A 15,138-nucleotide genomic window follows, 5' to 3' on the forward strand; every position below is an offset into this window, starting at 1 on the left:
TTTTCCATGTCCTGTTTTCTACTTCCCCGAGGGTTGTGCCAAGCTATAGACACCATGATACGAAAATTCTGGTGGGGAAGCAAAAATGGCAAAAGAAAGGCATCATGGGTCTCCTGGGATGTACTTACTATGCCTAAGTACATGTGTGGCTTGGGCTTCTGTGACACACATCTTTTTAATCTTGCAATGGTAGCCAAACAAGTGTGGTGTTTGATACAAGATACTGAATCTCTAAGTGCGCGCTTGCTGAAGGCCGTTTACTACCCTTCCTGTGAAGTTTTATATGCAGAGCTCGGGAATCATCCATCTCAAATATGGCGAGCTATTGTTCAGGGAAAGGAGGTCCTCAAGCAAGGCCTAGTTAGAAGAATAGGAGATGGGAGAACCACGAGCATTTGGAATGATAATTGGATCCCGAGGGATTTTATGCTGCGTATTGTACATCCTCGGTCCACTAATCCACCTGAGTTGGTAGCAGACCTCATCGAAAGCATGGAGAGGTGCTGGAACAGAGGAATAGTTCTTGAACACTTACAACCTATTGACGCCCGGGAGATACTTGGCATACCATTATCGACCATCCCTACAGATGACTGCTGGGCATGGCAGTATGAATGTCGTGGCCATTTCTCTGTGAGGTCTTGCTACCGAATGCTTAAAGAAACCAAGAGGAGAAGAGAGGATTGGCTTGAGGGGATTGGAGGGGATTCAGATAGCAGTGAAAAAAAGCAACAATGGTGCAGCTTATGGGGGACTAAGGTTCCAGCAAAGTTGAAAAACTTCTTATGGAGGTTGGCTCATAACTCAATACCAACTGAGGGAGTCAAATTTCATAGACATATTTCTGATTCTAGTTTGTGCAAAATATGCAATGGAGCTGAGGACAACTGGAAGCACGCCCTTATTGATTGTCCAATGTCAAAGTGTGTTTGGGCTATGGTGGATGAGGAGCTAGTCGAATATATGATAAAAATTCAAACCGGAGATGCAAGGCTGTGGCTTGGTGAGCTTCAGCGGACAACTAATGAAGGTCAGTTTTTGAAAGCGATTGTGACACTATGGTCCATATGGTGGGCTAGAAGGAAGACCATTCATGAAGAACAATTCCATTCGCCTCATTCAACTCTGTGCTTTATCAACAGGTACATCGCAGACCTGGCTCTAGTACCAAAGAAGCAAGAGATGAAGCATGGGGTTTCAAGAAGCACTAGCTCAGTGCAGAAGTGGCGTCCTCCTCCTGCTGTGGGTTGGGCGGAGATGAATGTTGATGCTGCGTTATCTCGCAGTGGTGAAAGGGGAGCCCTGGCAGTTGTGAGCCGGGATCATACATGCTTCTTCCTTGGAGCATCGGCACTGGTGTGCGAAAGTGTTACTGATCCAAAGATCCTAGAGGCAATGGCATGTTGTGAGGGGCTATCTCTGGCTCTTGACTTAAACCTGCAACAAGTTCAATTAGCACTGATTGTTCAGCAACAGTCAAGCATATCGGAGAGGCATACTTGGGGCCCAGCAAAGTTATTATGGACGAGATCAAGATGAAGAAGAATATGTTCCAAACCACGGAGATTATACATGAAAAACGCGAGTGTAATGTTGAAGCGCATGTACTCGCAAAAGCTGCTACTTCTTTGCCCTGTGGACGCCATCTTTGGCTCACAGGAACCCCCGAAATTATTTGTATACCTATGACTGTTAATCTTCAATAAAGCAGCTTTTATCCCTAAAAAAACTAATTGAGGAGCGCTCCCCGCAATGATTAGTCGGCGCGCGGAGCGCTTGAGAGACTTTTCTGAGGCGCTCCACGCGTGATTTCCGGTTTCCGGTTTCCCTTTGTGGTTTTTCCTTTTTTCACTTTAGTCCTTATACTTTTAATGTTTTGTAATACCTTTTGATCTGTTTTGAGATCTGTTTCTCTCCACTACTAGGAAAATGCTTATAGGTAGAAGTTTACCAGTACCGCCTGTTTTTGACCCCACACTACTACTATTAAATAACAACAACGTTTGTTAGCTTGGGCCGTGCTACTGTTACATGGGTCGCAGGGCAAAAACGGTAGCCCACTTACCTGTAGCGTTTGTTTCGAACGGGCGCTACAGCTGGTGGGCCTAGAAGTAGTGCCGGCCTCTACCCAGCGCTACTACTAGGGGAAAAGAAAACTTGCCCGAGCGCCCCCCGCACCTCCTCACTCTCACAATCGATCCCCTCCGACGATGCCGCCGCGGTTAGGGTTCCTCCCTGGCCGCCTCACCCCCGTCGACGGCGCCGTGCGCCGCCACCACGCGTGGTCGCCTCTCGCCTCCTCCGACGCTCCAGCCCCGTAAGTCCCCCTCGATCTCCTCCTCCCTGCGCATGCCACCACTAGCTAGGCTCCAATTGATTCGCCACGGCGGCTCGCCATGTTTTGGGATTTCGCGTGGGGGAAAGGGATTTAGGGATTGCACGGTGACTCCGCGCTTCGATGCGACGTGTTCCAGGCTTGTTTCCTTGCGTGATTGGGGAGAGAGTAGAGAGAGAGGGGTTAGGTGAGACAAGTAGAGGCTTTTTTTGCTCACCGAAATTTGGGTTTGAATTCTTGATTAGCAGTTTAGCAAATATAATTGAAACTTGGGTTTCAATTCTTGGCTGTTGTCCCTAGAGCAGTGGCGGCGGTGGCAGTGCCTAGTGTCCTAGGGTTTAGAGAGGGGTTCTTTCCTGACACTAGGGTTATGTCGTGAATGCTCCTCCTTTCATCTGAATGATGTTGATTGTGCCAGTTCTTCTTAAAGGTCTAAATGTTTGTATCCTCGTGATGAGCTACCCTATGTGTGAATTTGATCCACTAGCTTCTTTGTTGATGCATATAAAGATATGACCAAGAAGCCCTCACTGTTATGTGGTTTCATGGAAAAATCAATGCTTGATTCGATACTCTTTCAGGTTGAAGAGAGTGTCTGTATGTGGTGATGCTCAAATTGTCAAGTTGTTATGGTGCGCATTTGAATATATGCTAACACCCGTTTCGAAAAAAATGCTAACTGATCTGTCTCATGTCTTTGTTTTCTTGAATGAGAAAACTGACTTTGCTGTGTTAATTAGGACAGGTTGATGCTATCTTTTGTCTGTGTGTGCGATTGTTCTTCCCTTGTATTACCTCTTAGTCTGGTGCTTATATTTTGTAGTAGAAAATGTTGGCTACATTTTCACCCACTTGTGAATTCTATATTAGGCTCTGTTTGGGTTATTAGGCTCTGTTTGGGTTACATGATCTCTATTAGGTTATTGTCTGAACTGAACTACAATTTAGTTGTTATTTTGCTTGCCATGTGAACCTCATGTGTATTCTCTATGATGTGTATATTATTCAAAACCTGATGTGTGTATTGAAAACTTTATATTTAATTTTTGGATCGTTAATCCTCTAATCATATTGCTTTAGGGAAATGACGCTACCACCACCACCACCACCACCACCATGCCGACGGTGCAAGTCAAGGTGCACCAGCAGCCTTGCAACTAGCACGCTGTTCGGCATCTACTACCAATCGAGTTTTCTTCATGCAGCGGTAATAAATTATATGAAACTAGTTACCACTATTTTGTTTTTAGTGTTATTGGCATTAATGCATCGTGTATATATCATTTTGCTTTTTGCAAACATATCGTCCCATGCAATGTGAGGTCAGAATTCAACAAGCTGACCGGAGACTCTGTGACCTTTGAGGCTCCTGGGGCCCCCTACACTATGGAGGTCGAGAAAGGACGAAATATGACGCAGGTGGGAGGAGATGGATGGGTCCATTTCATCGCCCACATGCGTATCATCGGTGGTGAGTTGATCAGCTTCTCCTTCAGAGCAGAAAGACCCAAGTTGGCCCTGATTTATGTCAACAAAGCAGAAGATGATGAAGATGATGAGGATGATGACGACCCACTTGGTGAAGCCATCGTTGCTCAAAGAATGAGGTTGAGCGAGAAGGAGGTGTGCAACCTATGGGACATCATTCCGCCACGTGCTAACTTCGTCGGGGTGCCATTCGTGACCCGCCTGACAACTACCATGGTTGATCGGCATATCATGGTATGTTGCATTTACTGTAGTAATTTGATGATATGCTTTATTGTTATACTTAGTGTAGAGTCCGATGATATATATGCTTAGTGAATCTTATATGCTTAGTGAATCTTATATGCTCAGTAAATCCGATGATCTATATGCTTAGTGAATCCGATGATATATATGCTAAGTGAATCTTATATGCTTAGTGAATCCAATGATATATATGCTTTATTGTTATACTTAGTGTAGAAATGTAGTACTGTCTTTTGATAGTGTAGAATGTGTGAGGCTACTTATTAATTGATATGTTTTTCTTATTCAGAAATTGCCAAAGAGCCTATCTGAGAGTTTTGGTATCAAGCCTGATGAAGAAGGCTCTGCTGGAATATGCCTTACTGCGAGGGGCTCCATCACCACTTGTGCGTACGGCATGGACACGGACGATCGCACACACTTCAACTCGGTTGGGTGGAAGAGCTTCCTCGTCGGCAAGAATCTTCATGTTGGACAAGCAATCCTAATTACTATCAGGAACACCCACCACCCAGGCTTGAGGATGATGGTCGTCATCGATATCATCTAGAACTACATATGCTTGTGAGATCTATCCATGCATGCGTGTGGATGCTGAACCATATATATGCTAGTATGACTACCTAGTAGACTTATCAACTATGATCTATTCATGCATTGTTGACTACTATATATGAGTTTGTGAGATTGTGTGGTTATATTAAATGTGGTATTTGTCGTTAATGCTTGTGAGATGGTTTTGTGAACTTAGTTTATTTGCACTGGACATGTCTTGATTTCCATGAATATTGCCTCTGACTCTTTTTTTTATTTTTAATTTCTATTTACCTAGTTGTAGCGCGGGGAGAAAATAGGGCGCTACTACTATGTGATCATAGTAGTAGCGTTGGTAGAGAAAGAGACGCCACTACTAAGGATTTTAGCTACAGCGCTTGTTTAGAAATGCGCTACTGCTAAATAATAGCTGTAGCGCCCTAGCAGTAGCGCTACTGCTATGTAAAAAACCAGCACCACTAGTAAGGTTTTCTCTAGTAGTGCTCTGGTGTGGGCGAACCGTCGTCGCACACTGTTCTTTCTTTGCTGTCGTCTCCGCCCATCGCGGTCACCGTTCTTGTCACGTGGTTACGGCGGCCCCTGCCCCGTCCGCCGCGGTTGTTGCCTGCTCTTACGGTGGTCCTTCTTTAGCGTCGACTACGCTTCCCCGTTCGCGATATCATCGTTCCCTACCAGTTGCCTTCATGGGTTCCCTGTTTCCCTTTCCCGTTTCTCTTTTTGTTCCCATTATATTTCCGGGATATGAAGATTTATGGGGTAGTTACGGGTGGGGACTACCAACACTGTCACATGTCAAGTTTCAACTTGGTTTTGTGGGATTAGTTTTTGATAACCATTGTGTTCCTTGCAGTTATGGCTTGTCCTTTTTGCCGTATGCCTGGTGGCCCATGTTCTTCTGTTGATTCTTCTGTAGATGGGCTCAGTGTTGTCCTGGATCGGCGTTGTTGGAGGCGTGTTGTAAGAATATTATTTTATAATTGTTCAATTTTTGGCACACACGCTTATTTCTTTTGGTGCTACCCATGCTGTTTAAGTTTTGATTATGACCCTTGTTTTGATTTGTTGTGCAGTATGTTCCTTGCAGTGTTAGAGCTCATCTTGCTCGTTACATCAAGGAGTGTAGGGCTTTAGCCATAAGGAGGGGTGACGAAGATACTGATCTTGCTCTTCAGTGCAATGAGGGTTATTTGTATGGTGTTATTTCACCTGTATGAAATGATTTCTCAAAGATTTTGTTGAATTACTGAATCCACACTTTTAACGTGGCATTGCGATTCACTCTAGACAGTTATATTACCCACATACAATGATGGCCATGGACTCCTGCATGTGTGTTTGGACTTGGAAGATGGAACTCAATAGAATCTATCTCTTGAATCACACAATCATTCTGTAGGGGACCATTTAATTTTTTACTAGTGGCTGTTATTCAATTTTGTAATATAGATAGTAGGCGACATTGCAGAAGTCAATAGGATTTATAATATGCTTGTTTTATTAGTTACATAATAATTTCAACATGCATGCCTTATGTCGGCTTCTTTCCTTATCTAGTCATTTTCATTTGTCTTGCCATTGGTCACTTCATTTTTTTTCTTGCAGTTAACTAAGTCGTGTACTTGTACTGGGTAGGTTTTGCCGCGAAAGTTACCTTTTTAGCAATCATGTGCTACAAATTTATGCAACAATGTGAGTATCCAATGGTTATCTGTTGTGTGCTAGGGTTAGGGGGTATTTATTGATTGGTGACAACTTTTTGACAAATAATACATGGACCAAGAAGTGAGAACCACAATGACATTTTTGTTAGAGGCAGTTGTATTGTTGTAGGGACTCATATTGGCCTTCAGCCCATGGAATGAGGGAATTGATCAAGTTACTATATTTAACAATTTCTACTTTGAAATAATGCGCCGGGTGTAGTGCTTAAACCTTTTAAGTAATAATTAAACCACCCTTTATAAAAAAATTCTACATTGATATACTGTCTGATTTAAGTCAAGAGCAGTGTTTAAGTAAAAGCTAATTGTGTACAGAATATGTTGGACATCAGCTCATCAAGCAATGTTGCTGTTAATGAAAGAGCAACACCTTCCAGTTTCTTCACTTAAAGTTCCTTGACGGCCGTTATTGTAATGCTGATCCGAGTCCAACTTCCACTGAGGAGGTCCGCCTTGTTGAAGCTGGAAATGACCCAAGAACCCGCGTTTTAACAAAACACAACAAATAAATCCTGTGTGAAATAATATTAGACCAATGTCGGCTTTTTCGATTGGTTTTGTGAGCGTGATTTTTGCAGACATGAAGAAGCTCACGCATTTATAGCATCCTGCTTCTCAGGATCTGTGTAGCCATTATTGTAGTAACGATGAAGAATTCGAGGAACTCCTAGGATTGGGTTGCTGCCTTCCACTACCCTCTTTGCTCACAGAAGATCTGTGGCATGTTAGGGCAACTCTAACCGATCCCAATAACCTGTTAGAGGAGTAAAAATCTGGTTTTACTCCTCTAACCGGGACCAAGCCGATCCGCAATACTCCATGGTGGAGGATAAATTATCATGAGCCGCCTTCGCCGCCTCTATTTTTACTCCACCGCTCGGCAGCCGAGTAAAAATACGCCATTTATCATCTTCATCCCCGCCTCCTCTGCCTCTTCTCCTTCCCGATCCCCACTGCCGGCGACTCTCCCCGCTGTTCCCCGACGCCCCATCCTCCCAATGGCCGGATCCCATTTCCGCCACTTCTCGCTCCCGATCTGCAACGCGGATCCGTGCCACCATACATGTGTTTTGTCTTCAAGTGGCACGCCCTCAAGCTACCACCTCCCCGCCGATGCGACCATAGAGGAAATACCTTGGCATCCGCCAGCGAGCGTGTGGGACATGGGTGGTGAGATCACTGACCGGGAGATCCACAAGAGGAAGTCGATCGGGTGATTCCAAATGGCGGAGCTCGCCGCCATGGAATATGAATGATGGCAGGTGCGGTTCCCCGACGTGAAGGCTCGGCTCAAATTCCCATGGGGGACATCACTCGCCTACCTCGTCCTGCCGCAACCAGGGGTGGTGGATGCGGCAACGTCTCAGGAGGACTCGGAGGCGTGGGAGCTCATCACGATAGAGGCTGCCGCCGAGGAGTACATAGCGGATGTCCGCTGCTAGTACCCGAGCTCGTGTAGGCCGAGCGGGCGGTCAATGGTGAGTTCATCGTCATCTCCGACGACGAGGAGCAAGGCGGCGATGGCGGCGGCAAGGAGGAGAGGGAGTTCGACGTTGAGGAGGGGCGGTGCATCTTCACCGGCTCCGTGACGAAGGCACCGACCCGAACCCAATGGGCGGTGGAATGTCGAGACAAGATTGGCTCGACCTCTACCATGGCGATGATGATGAATAGTAGTTTAGTTTAGGGTTTAAGTTTAAATTTAAGTTTAAATTTTGATTGTCAAGACAATGTGTTCGGCTAGGTTGAAGGTATGTGATAGAGGCAAAGGTGTCCCGATGTTTCGATGAGATGGTGGCTATCGTTTCTGGGGGAGTCGACCTTGACGATCCGACTACGAACATGCGAGACGTCGCGCCTTAGCAATCGCTAAACCAACTTCCGAGGGGTTATTGACCACGCCGGAGCACGATCAACCTGACCACGAGGGTCTGTTTCCTGCAAGCAAACGAAGAACAAGCAAGAAACTGAGATTGCAATCTGGATATTGCGAATATAAGATGAAAGCTTTATTGATCAAGGTGGGGTTCTGTGACGTCTTGGTCTGGTCGTTGGACACAAACGAAGTACGAGAAGTTGTAGCTATGGCGAACTTTTAATCTAAACAAAACCCAAAGCCTAAACAATGCCCTAAGGGCTGTATATATGGAGGAGAGAGGGGGAATTTCATGGCCCTTGGTGGAGGGGTCGGAAACCAACCCTAACTCTTGTTTCCCCACACATACGGACTCTAAAAACAGGCTATACTTAAGTACTTCGAAAATACATGGGCCTGGCCCAATAATAAGGTGACGCAGCACCTAAAATAGCCTCTGGACGAAATTTATGAAGTGGCATCTTGTATATTTCGTCCCATGCTTCATGCATTCATTATGGTGGCTTCAGAGTCCTGGAATCATCACTTGTAACTCCGTTCTTGTTCCCCTTGCGCATGCCATCATCTCCATGCTTGAACTTGCTCCAAGGTTCATCTTTCTTGTCCAAGCTAGGCCCTTCATTTGTAAGCAAAACAAATGTATCCAAATTAGGCAGCATCCTATTCTCATGAACATTAGAATCGTTACCAAGAAACGAAAGTACCTGATAATTCAATTGGCGTGCGCGAGCTCTAGTAATCGGTCCAGTGTGTATAGCAGCAAGAGCTGTGGGTGTAACAATGGTATTGATGTCCTCATCGGTATGCAAATTTCGGTTGAGACTAGGTTGAAATTTGCAAATTTGATTTTTACTCCGTTAAATTAAGGAGTTCGGCTAGGTCCGAGCAAAGCTTAGTGGAGTAGAACGGTTAGAGTTTCCCTTACAATGGAAGATTTACATTGAGCATTCAAAATACCAAGTTGGATTTGTGTTGACTACTGAATTGACTGGCTACCAACAAATCATTCTGAAATAAAGATATTCAAGATTACAACAGCAAACACTTAAAATAAAAATCAATTATCGGCCTTTTGTCAAAAACTATAATCAGTAAGAAATGCCTACTATTTTGGTCACAAAAATTTCAGATACAAACACTCAAGCTTTACGTTTTCAGAAAATACACTCAAGGTGCTTGGGTGGCAGATGTGCTCGCCCTGTTAACAACCTCTACTGGTAAACTCGTTTCCAAAGAGCAAAGCTGCATGTACCAATTGATTTAGGAAGTTCATTTTATCATAGGAAGATCTGTTAGAGCAAACGTTTGATATTTGGTATCAACTGTCCTGGTACGCCTGACCTTTGCTAAATTCACAAGTATGACAGACCTGACCCTTGATAGTAGCTAGCAACTGCTCTTTCAGAGTCCTATCTTCAGGTGACAGGTGGCCTTAATGTTTATTTGACTTAAACGTGTGGCTAAATAGCCGAACACAATAGCAGGGAGGGGAAAGTAGATGTACATATCAAATGATAGAAAAGGGAAGAGCGATGCGACAATTAGAACTTTAGAACTACTTGGGGAAATTAGAACTACTCCAAAGGTTGTAAAGAATACATTAAAATAGTAGTACACAACTGCACACCTTCCAGGGTATGGATACAAAGTTTTAGTTCAAAAAAGCGCCATTTCAAGATTTGTGTTATGCAGATTATGTTACTCGGGACGGGAGTCACAGATATAACAAGATGCTAACCTTGCTGTGAGCAGCAGAACCTACATACTGGATGGTTAATGTCTCACCCAGGGCCGGGCCCATAGTGGTACCAGATGTGCGGCCTGCACAGGGCTCATAATTTTGGGGGGGCCAATGTTTCTTATATAGGCCTAGTATTTTTGAAAGAAAAAAAAAATGCGTAGCAGCTGCCGCACTAGGCCGCTAGGAGTTGGAGCTGGGCCTGAGAAGAGGCCATCGAGTACTGGAGCTCGTCAGCTCGTGCTTGACTCGATCAATCTTTCCCAATTCCTAAAAAAAGGATCGATCTTTTCCCAAAGAAAAAAGGAAACTGCTCTCTAGCGATGGAAACGGGATCGTGGGTTCCAAAAAAAAAAGATCGCTATACCAGTCAATCGGGATCGCCTCGATCGGGAAACCAACAGCAATTCCGTCGACGCCGCTAGTCAGGAGACGAAAAAAAAGGAGACGATGGTCTCGGCGGTGGTCGCCTTTGCCTCATCAGAGCCGCTGTCGTTGCCGTCCTAGCTTCCTCTCTTAATTTTCAGACTCGTCGACTCGTCGGATCAGTCCGTGATCGATTGACCGACTCCAGCCTCCAGGTTCTTAGCAAATCATCTAGTTTTTACCCCTAAATTCTAATTCTTAATTTCCTAATTAACTTTTGACAGGGATTGTTACTTCGTTAGAGATTGGTCTTACCTCCCCAATTAGAGATCACAGTGTAGCAATTCAACCGGACATGACCCAAATCTAGGTGAGTTAGACGATTCGTCTAATTGCAAAACATCGACATTATATTATTTACATTATAAATTTTTCCTGTGATATATATATACATATTATAATTGCTCGTTAGTTTTCCCCGCAATTTTTTTTGCTCGTTAGTTCATTTTTTTAGCGAGATAAGGCCCCAGGGGCGGAGCCATGATTTGGGTGTTGGGGGGGCCAAGCCAAACTAGGTAAACAAATATCCATTAAAAAAAAACATATGAAACTTGTATTAGTTTAAATTGGCCTCTATGATTGGCAGTTTTCTCTTCATAGCTGCTGAATTGCAATCTGAAATTAGGTAAATTTGACATAGGAAAAATTTGCATCACAAATAGGAACTTGTACTAGATAATTTGCTTCATAATCACCATAATTTCTAAGGAGACGTACAAGATAGAATTATATTGCCACAAATCACACGATCGAAGCAACCAAAAACTGATGTATAAGTTCGACAATGAAACAAGATGTAAGATGCGAATTGAGAGAGTCAGGGAGATTAAATAGTCTGATGTGTTTAACCTTTGGCTAGTTTGTTGATCGGAGCCGTAAGAATTGATCAAGCTGCGTTGTGCCGTCGCTGTATGAACCAGATCGTGAACAGGGCAGGGGGAGCGGAGGCAGTGGGGCGGCAAGGCTCGGAGCGGCGGCCACAAAACTCTGTGCGCAGTTATCCCACGCGGCCACGCACACGCTAATTACGGGAGAACCCCAGGCCAGTAGATTAGAGCCAATTGCCTAACGTGGCCGCTAGTGGGCTCCACATGGGCCTTTTTCCTTTTTTCCCAAAATTCGCGTTGAGATAGGGGGGCCAGTACGTGAGTTCATGAGATCGGATCGCTAATTACACGGTACCTACTGCATGATCGCTCGATCGTTGGGGGGCCTGGCCCCCGCTCGTCTCCCTGGCTCCGCCACTGTAAGGCCCCGTTTTTTGTTTCGCACAGGGCCCGGGATTTTGCCGGCCCGACCCTGGTCTCATCCATCCTTTAATAGAAATCCATCAGATCATCGGCCGAAGGAGCATGCTGTTCAATTTTAGGTTCTTCAATGACCTTCAACACTTGAAGTTCACGCCCTAAAGCAGCTAATCCATATGCAAACTGCATGACATTTATTCTGTCTAAGCAGTTTGTTCCGAGGACACCCGTCTGTAGTAAAAGAGGTACCGTTGTAGCTGCACAGAAATCATCATTGCTTTTGATGTGACATGACTTGGTAACACCTCATTGTCCACTGTAAAACATGTATAAGATTACCATTAGTACTGCCAGCAGCAAGTCCATTACTTGCACATTAGGCTATTTGTTTCCTTTGGGGTTAGTAGTTTCCATTCATCTGCACTAGACTACATATTTGTTTTAGATATGCATTTCAAAATCAAGTCTTCTACAGTGGTAAGCAAGTCCCTGGCTCCCTGCCAATCATCTCTTATCTGGCCAGCTGTAATACATCTTTCCTCTCCAAATCAGTCCTCTCCTTTCACGTGGCCATGTTCTCCTCTCATACGAATGTTTAACCCTGTTGTGAACTAACACTGACCACATATATTATTAAAGACTATTTAAAAACAAATAACATTGGATGTTTTTTCTGTGTCAAATCTATGCAACAATTTAGATATATGGCCAAACATTAAGAAAATATTGTATTTTATTTGCTGGAGGGGCTCATTTCATGGATTTGTTAAGTCGAACTTATCGATTCTTAAGCAATTGCCTCTTCCTAAGTAGGTATACAAATTACTTTGAAGCATCCAAAGGTTTTGATGATGTAGTTATCTCACAATGGATGAGGTCCGTTAGTTCCATCCAACACATCTGATGCTACCTTGTTTAACAGTTCAAGCAGATTGGTGCCTTCCCTGCAGATGTCATGTAGATTAATATATCATTAGTATGTACTTCACGCATAACCAACAGGTTCTTACAGGGGCAAGCTCAGATAGAATATCCTCTTGTAGTCCACAACTGATTTTACTGTAGATAGCAAGGATTATCAGAGAAGTCTTGAGATCTGCAAATACATAACAGACTAACGGTACAGAACTTACACGTGATTTCTGGCCTAATATAAAGCCTTGAAATTTCCTGAAGTCTTGATCCTCTAAATTCTTCTTCTAATTCTTGCTTTGCTTTATTCCTCACAGTCACAGGGGATCCTCTTTATGTAGACCTAACAATCTGATCCGAGTAACAAATTGTGGATCTTATCCATAGTTGGCTGAAGGCCCAAGCTAAGAGATATATTCCTAATTTAAATGATAAACTTCCTAGCTGAGAGATCAAGGTGATGTTCTCCTAATTTGTTGCTCGGTGGATCATGTACTAGACATACATAACATTATCAGTGTTACGAAGGCAACTTGATTGTGTATTCCATGTACATACATAGCTATGATGATAATTGTTGCTATTATGTTCTCATAAGCAATGCTCACTGAAGACTGAACTGTATCAGATTGCTGTCCGCAAGTTAACATTACCTCCTTTGCTTGTTCTTCAGATCTGACAGAGCAAATTCAGAAACAAAAGCAAGAGGAGGAGAGGAAGGGTCAACACAAAGAAAAGAAGTGAAGAAGGTAATGCAACAATTTGTGTATATTACTGCCTGCGCTTACTATCAGTTTTCGTTCCACATGAGACTTGCTGTCAACTGTACAATGTGCTGTGAAAATCAGTAGAATTCATAATGACTGGATATAAAATGGTTTCAGAATGCGCAGGCTGGCCGGAGTGAACCTGAGAACATTGACCCTGATGTTGCTGCCATATGATCGGTTTCGGAGGGTTTTGCATGTAGAACTGAATGCTACATTAGGTGAACTGTCTGTCTGTCTGAACTTTATCTTTCTGTCCTTCGTCCGCGTGTATCGGATCTTGCCTGGATCTCAAGATAGCGCCAGAGGAAACTCTATGATGCATGCTGCAGGGTGAGGTTTTTGGAACAAGATGACTGTAAGCTTAATGATGGAACGTAAACTGAATGGTTACCTTGTTGTAAGTTGGCGATCACCTGTGAAACATTTCATCTTTGCGAAATTTGGATAACTATCGCCCACATGTTGCATCAGCTTCTATGAAACAATTGGCGGTTGCTCGTTTATTCTACTCTTGCTGTTTGAAAGTAAATCATTTCGTAGTAACTAAATAGCATATGCATTACAGTTAATTCTGAGATACTTTGTCTTGTGGATCTCTGGTAATTTCTCGAAAAGCAATGCTTGCTGAGTCTTGTAAGCCAAAACATACCAGCTTGTTCGGCTCGCCACTGAGTTTCGCCGCATTGAGCAGGGGTCGTCCTCCATCCTCTCCTAGTTGGCCAGGCTCAAGGACTGCGTCAACGACCGCCTGGCAGACCGGCGATCGCGACCAGGTCCTTAACATGATCCACGGTCTCAATCCCTGTTTTTGCTATGCTGTTCCCATACTCACCATGCAGTCGCCCTTCCCCACCTTCCTGTGCTGGCGTGCATTCCTCCTCCTCGAGGAGAGCCGCCAAGCCGAGGAAACTCCCCACGACATCACCCTGCACGCTGCGTACGCACCAGCGAACCCGGACTCTGGCGGGGCTGGCGACAACAACAACCGCCCCGGCGGTGGCGGCAGTGGTGGCAGCCGCGGCAAAGGGAATTGCAAGGCCTCCGGCAGGGGTGGGCCATCTCACTACGGCGGAGCTGCTCCTCCACCACCGCGCCCACCTGCTCCTACTCCGGCGCCATGGATGAGCATGGTCCACGCCTGGTCCATGCCTCGGCGCCCCCATACTCCCGGCGCGGGCATCCTTGGGCCACAACCTGGTGGCCTGACCCCCTTCACCAGCGTAGCAGCTCAGTACGGCGTGCCCCACCGCCTGCCTCGGCTCCTCCAGCACACTAGCAGCACGGGGACGTCCCTCCACACCCCGTCTACGGCCGGCGCACCTCCCGCGGCGCCGCAGCAGGCTTCGGATTAGGCTGCTCTGACCAGGCTCTCAACGCCATGAGCGTGTAGCAAGGGCAAGCATCGTCGAGCTCCGGTGGTGAATGGTACCTCGACTCCAGTGCGACGTGTCACATGGCCTCATCTTTGGTATTCTCACTTCATCCCACCCCAGTTTTTCTCCCCTGATATCATAGTTGCCAATGGATCCACGCTTGCAGTCACGGACGTAGGTCAACACATCATCCCCACTTCCTCCCAAAACCCATCTCTTCGTAACATCCTAGTCTCTCCACACTTAATCAAAAACCTCATTTCCGTTAAAACTCTTACTCGTGGCAACCCAGTTAACGTGGAATTTGATGACCGTGGTTTTCTTTCAAGGATCGAAGAAGAAGGCAAAGATCCTCCGCTGTGATTCACCGGACGAGCTCTACCCTCTCCATCCATCACGCTGGTCCCAAGCACCCCACGCCTTCATTGCTGTTACGCGCGATACCTGGCAC

General features: G+C 45.1%; 1 pseudogene; it reads right to left on the reverse strand.

The window, feature by feature from the left end:
- Positions 1-6,681: 6,681 nt before the first annotated feature.
- On the reverse strand, positions 6,682-14,019 carry LOC123084167 (phosphoinositide phosphatase SAC2-like; annotated as a pseudogene).
- Positions 14,020-15,138: the final 1,119 nt, after the last annotated feature.

Source organism: Triticum aestivum, chromosome 4A, assembly GCF_018294505.1.
Source record: "Triticum aestivum cultivar Chinese Spring chromosome 4A, IWGSC CS RefSeq v2.1, whole genome shotgun sequence".
Taxonomy (NCBI): Eukaryota; Viridiplantae; Streptophyta; class Magnoliopsida; order Poales; family Poaceae; genus Triticum; species Triticum aestivum.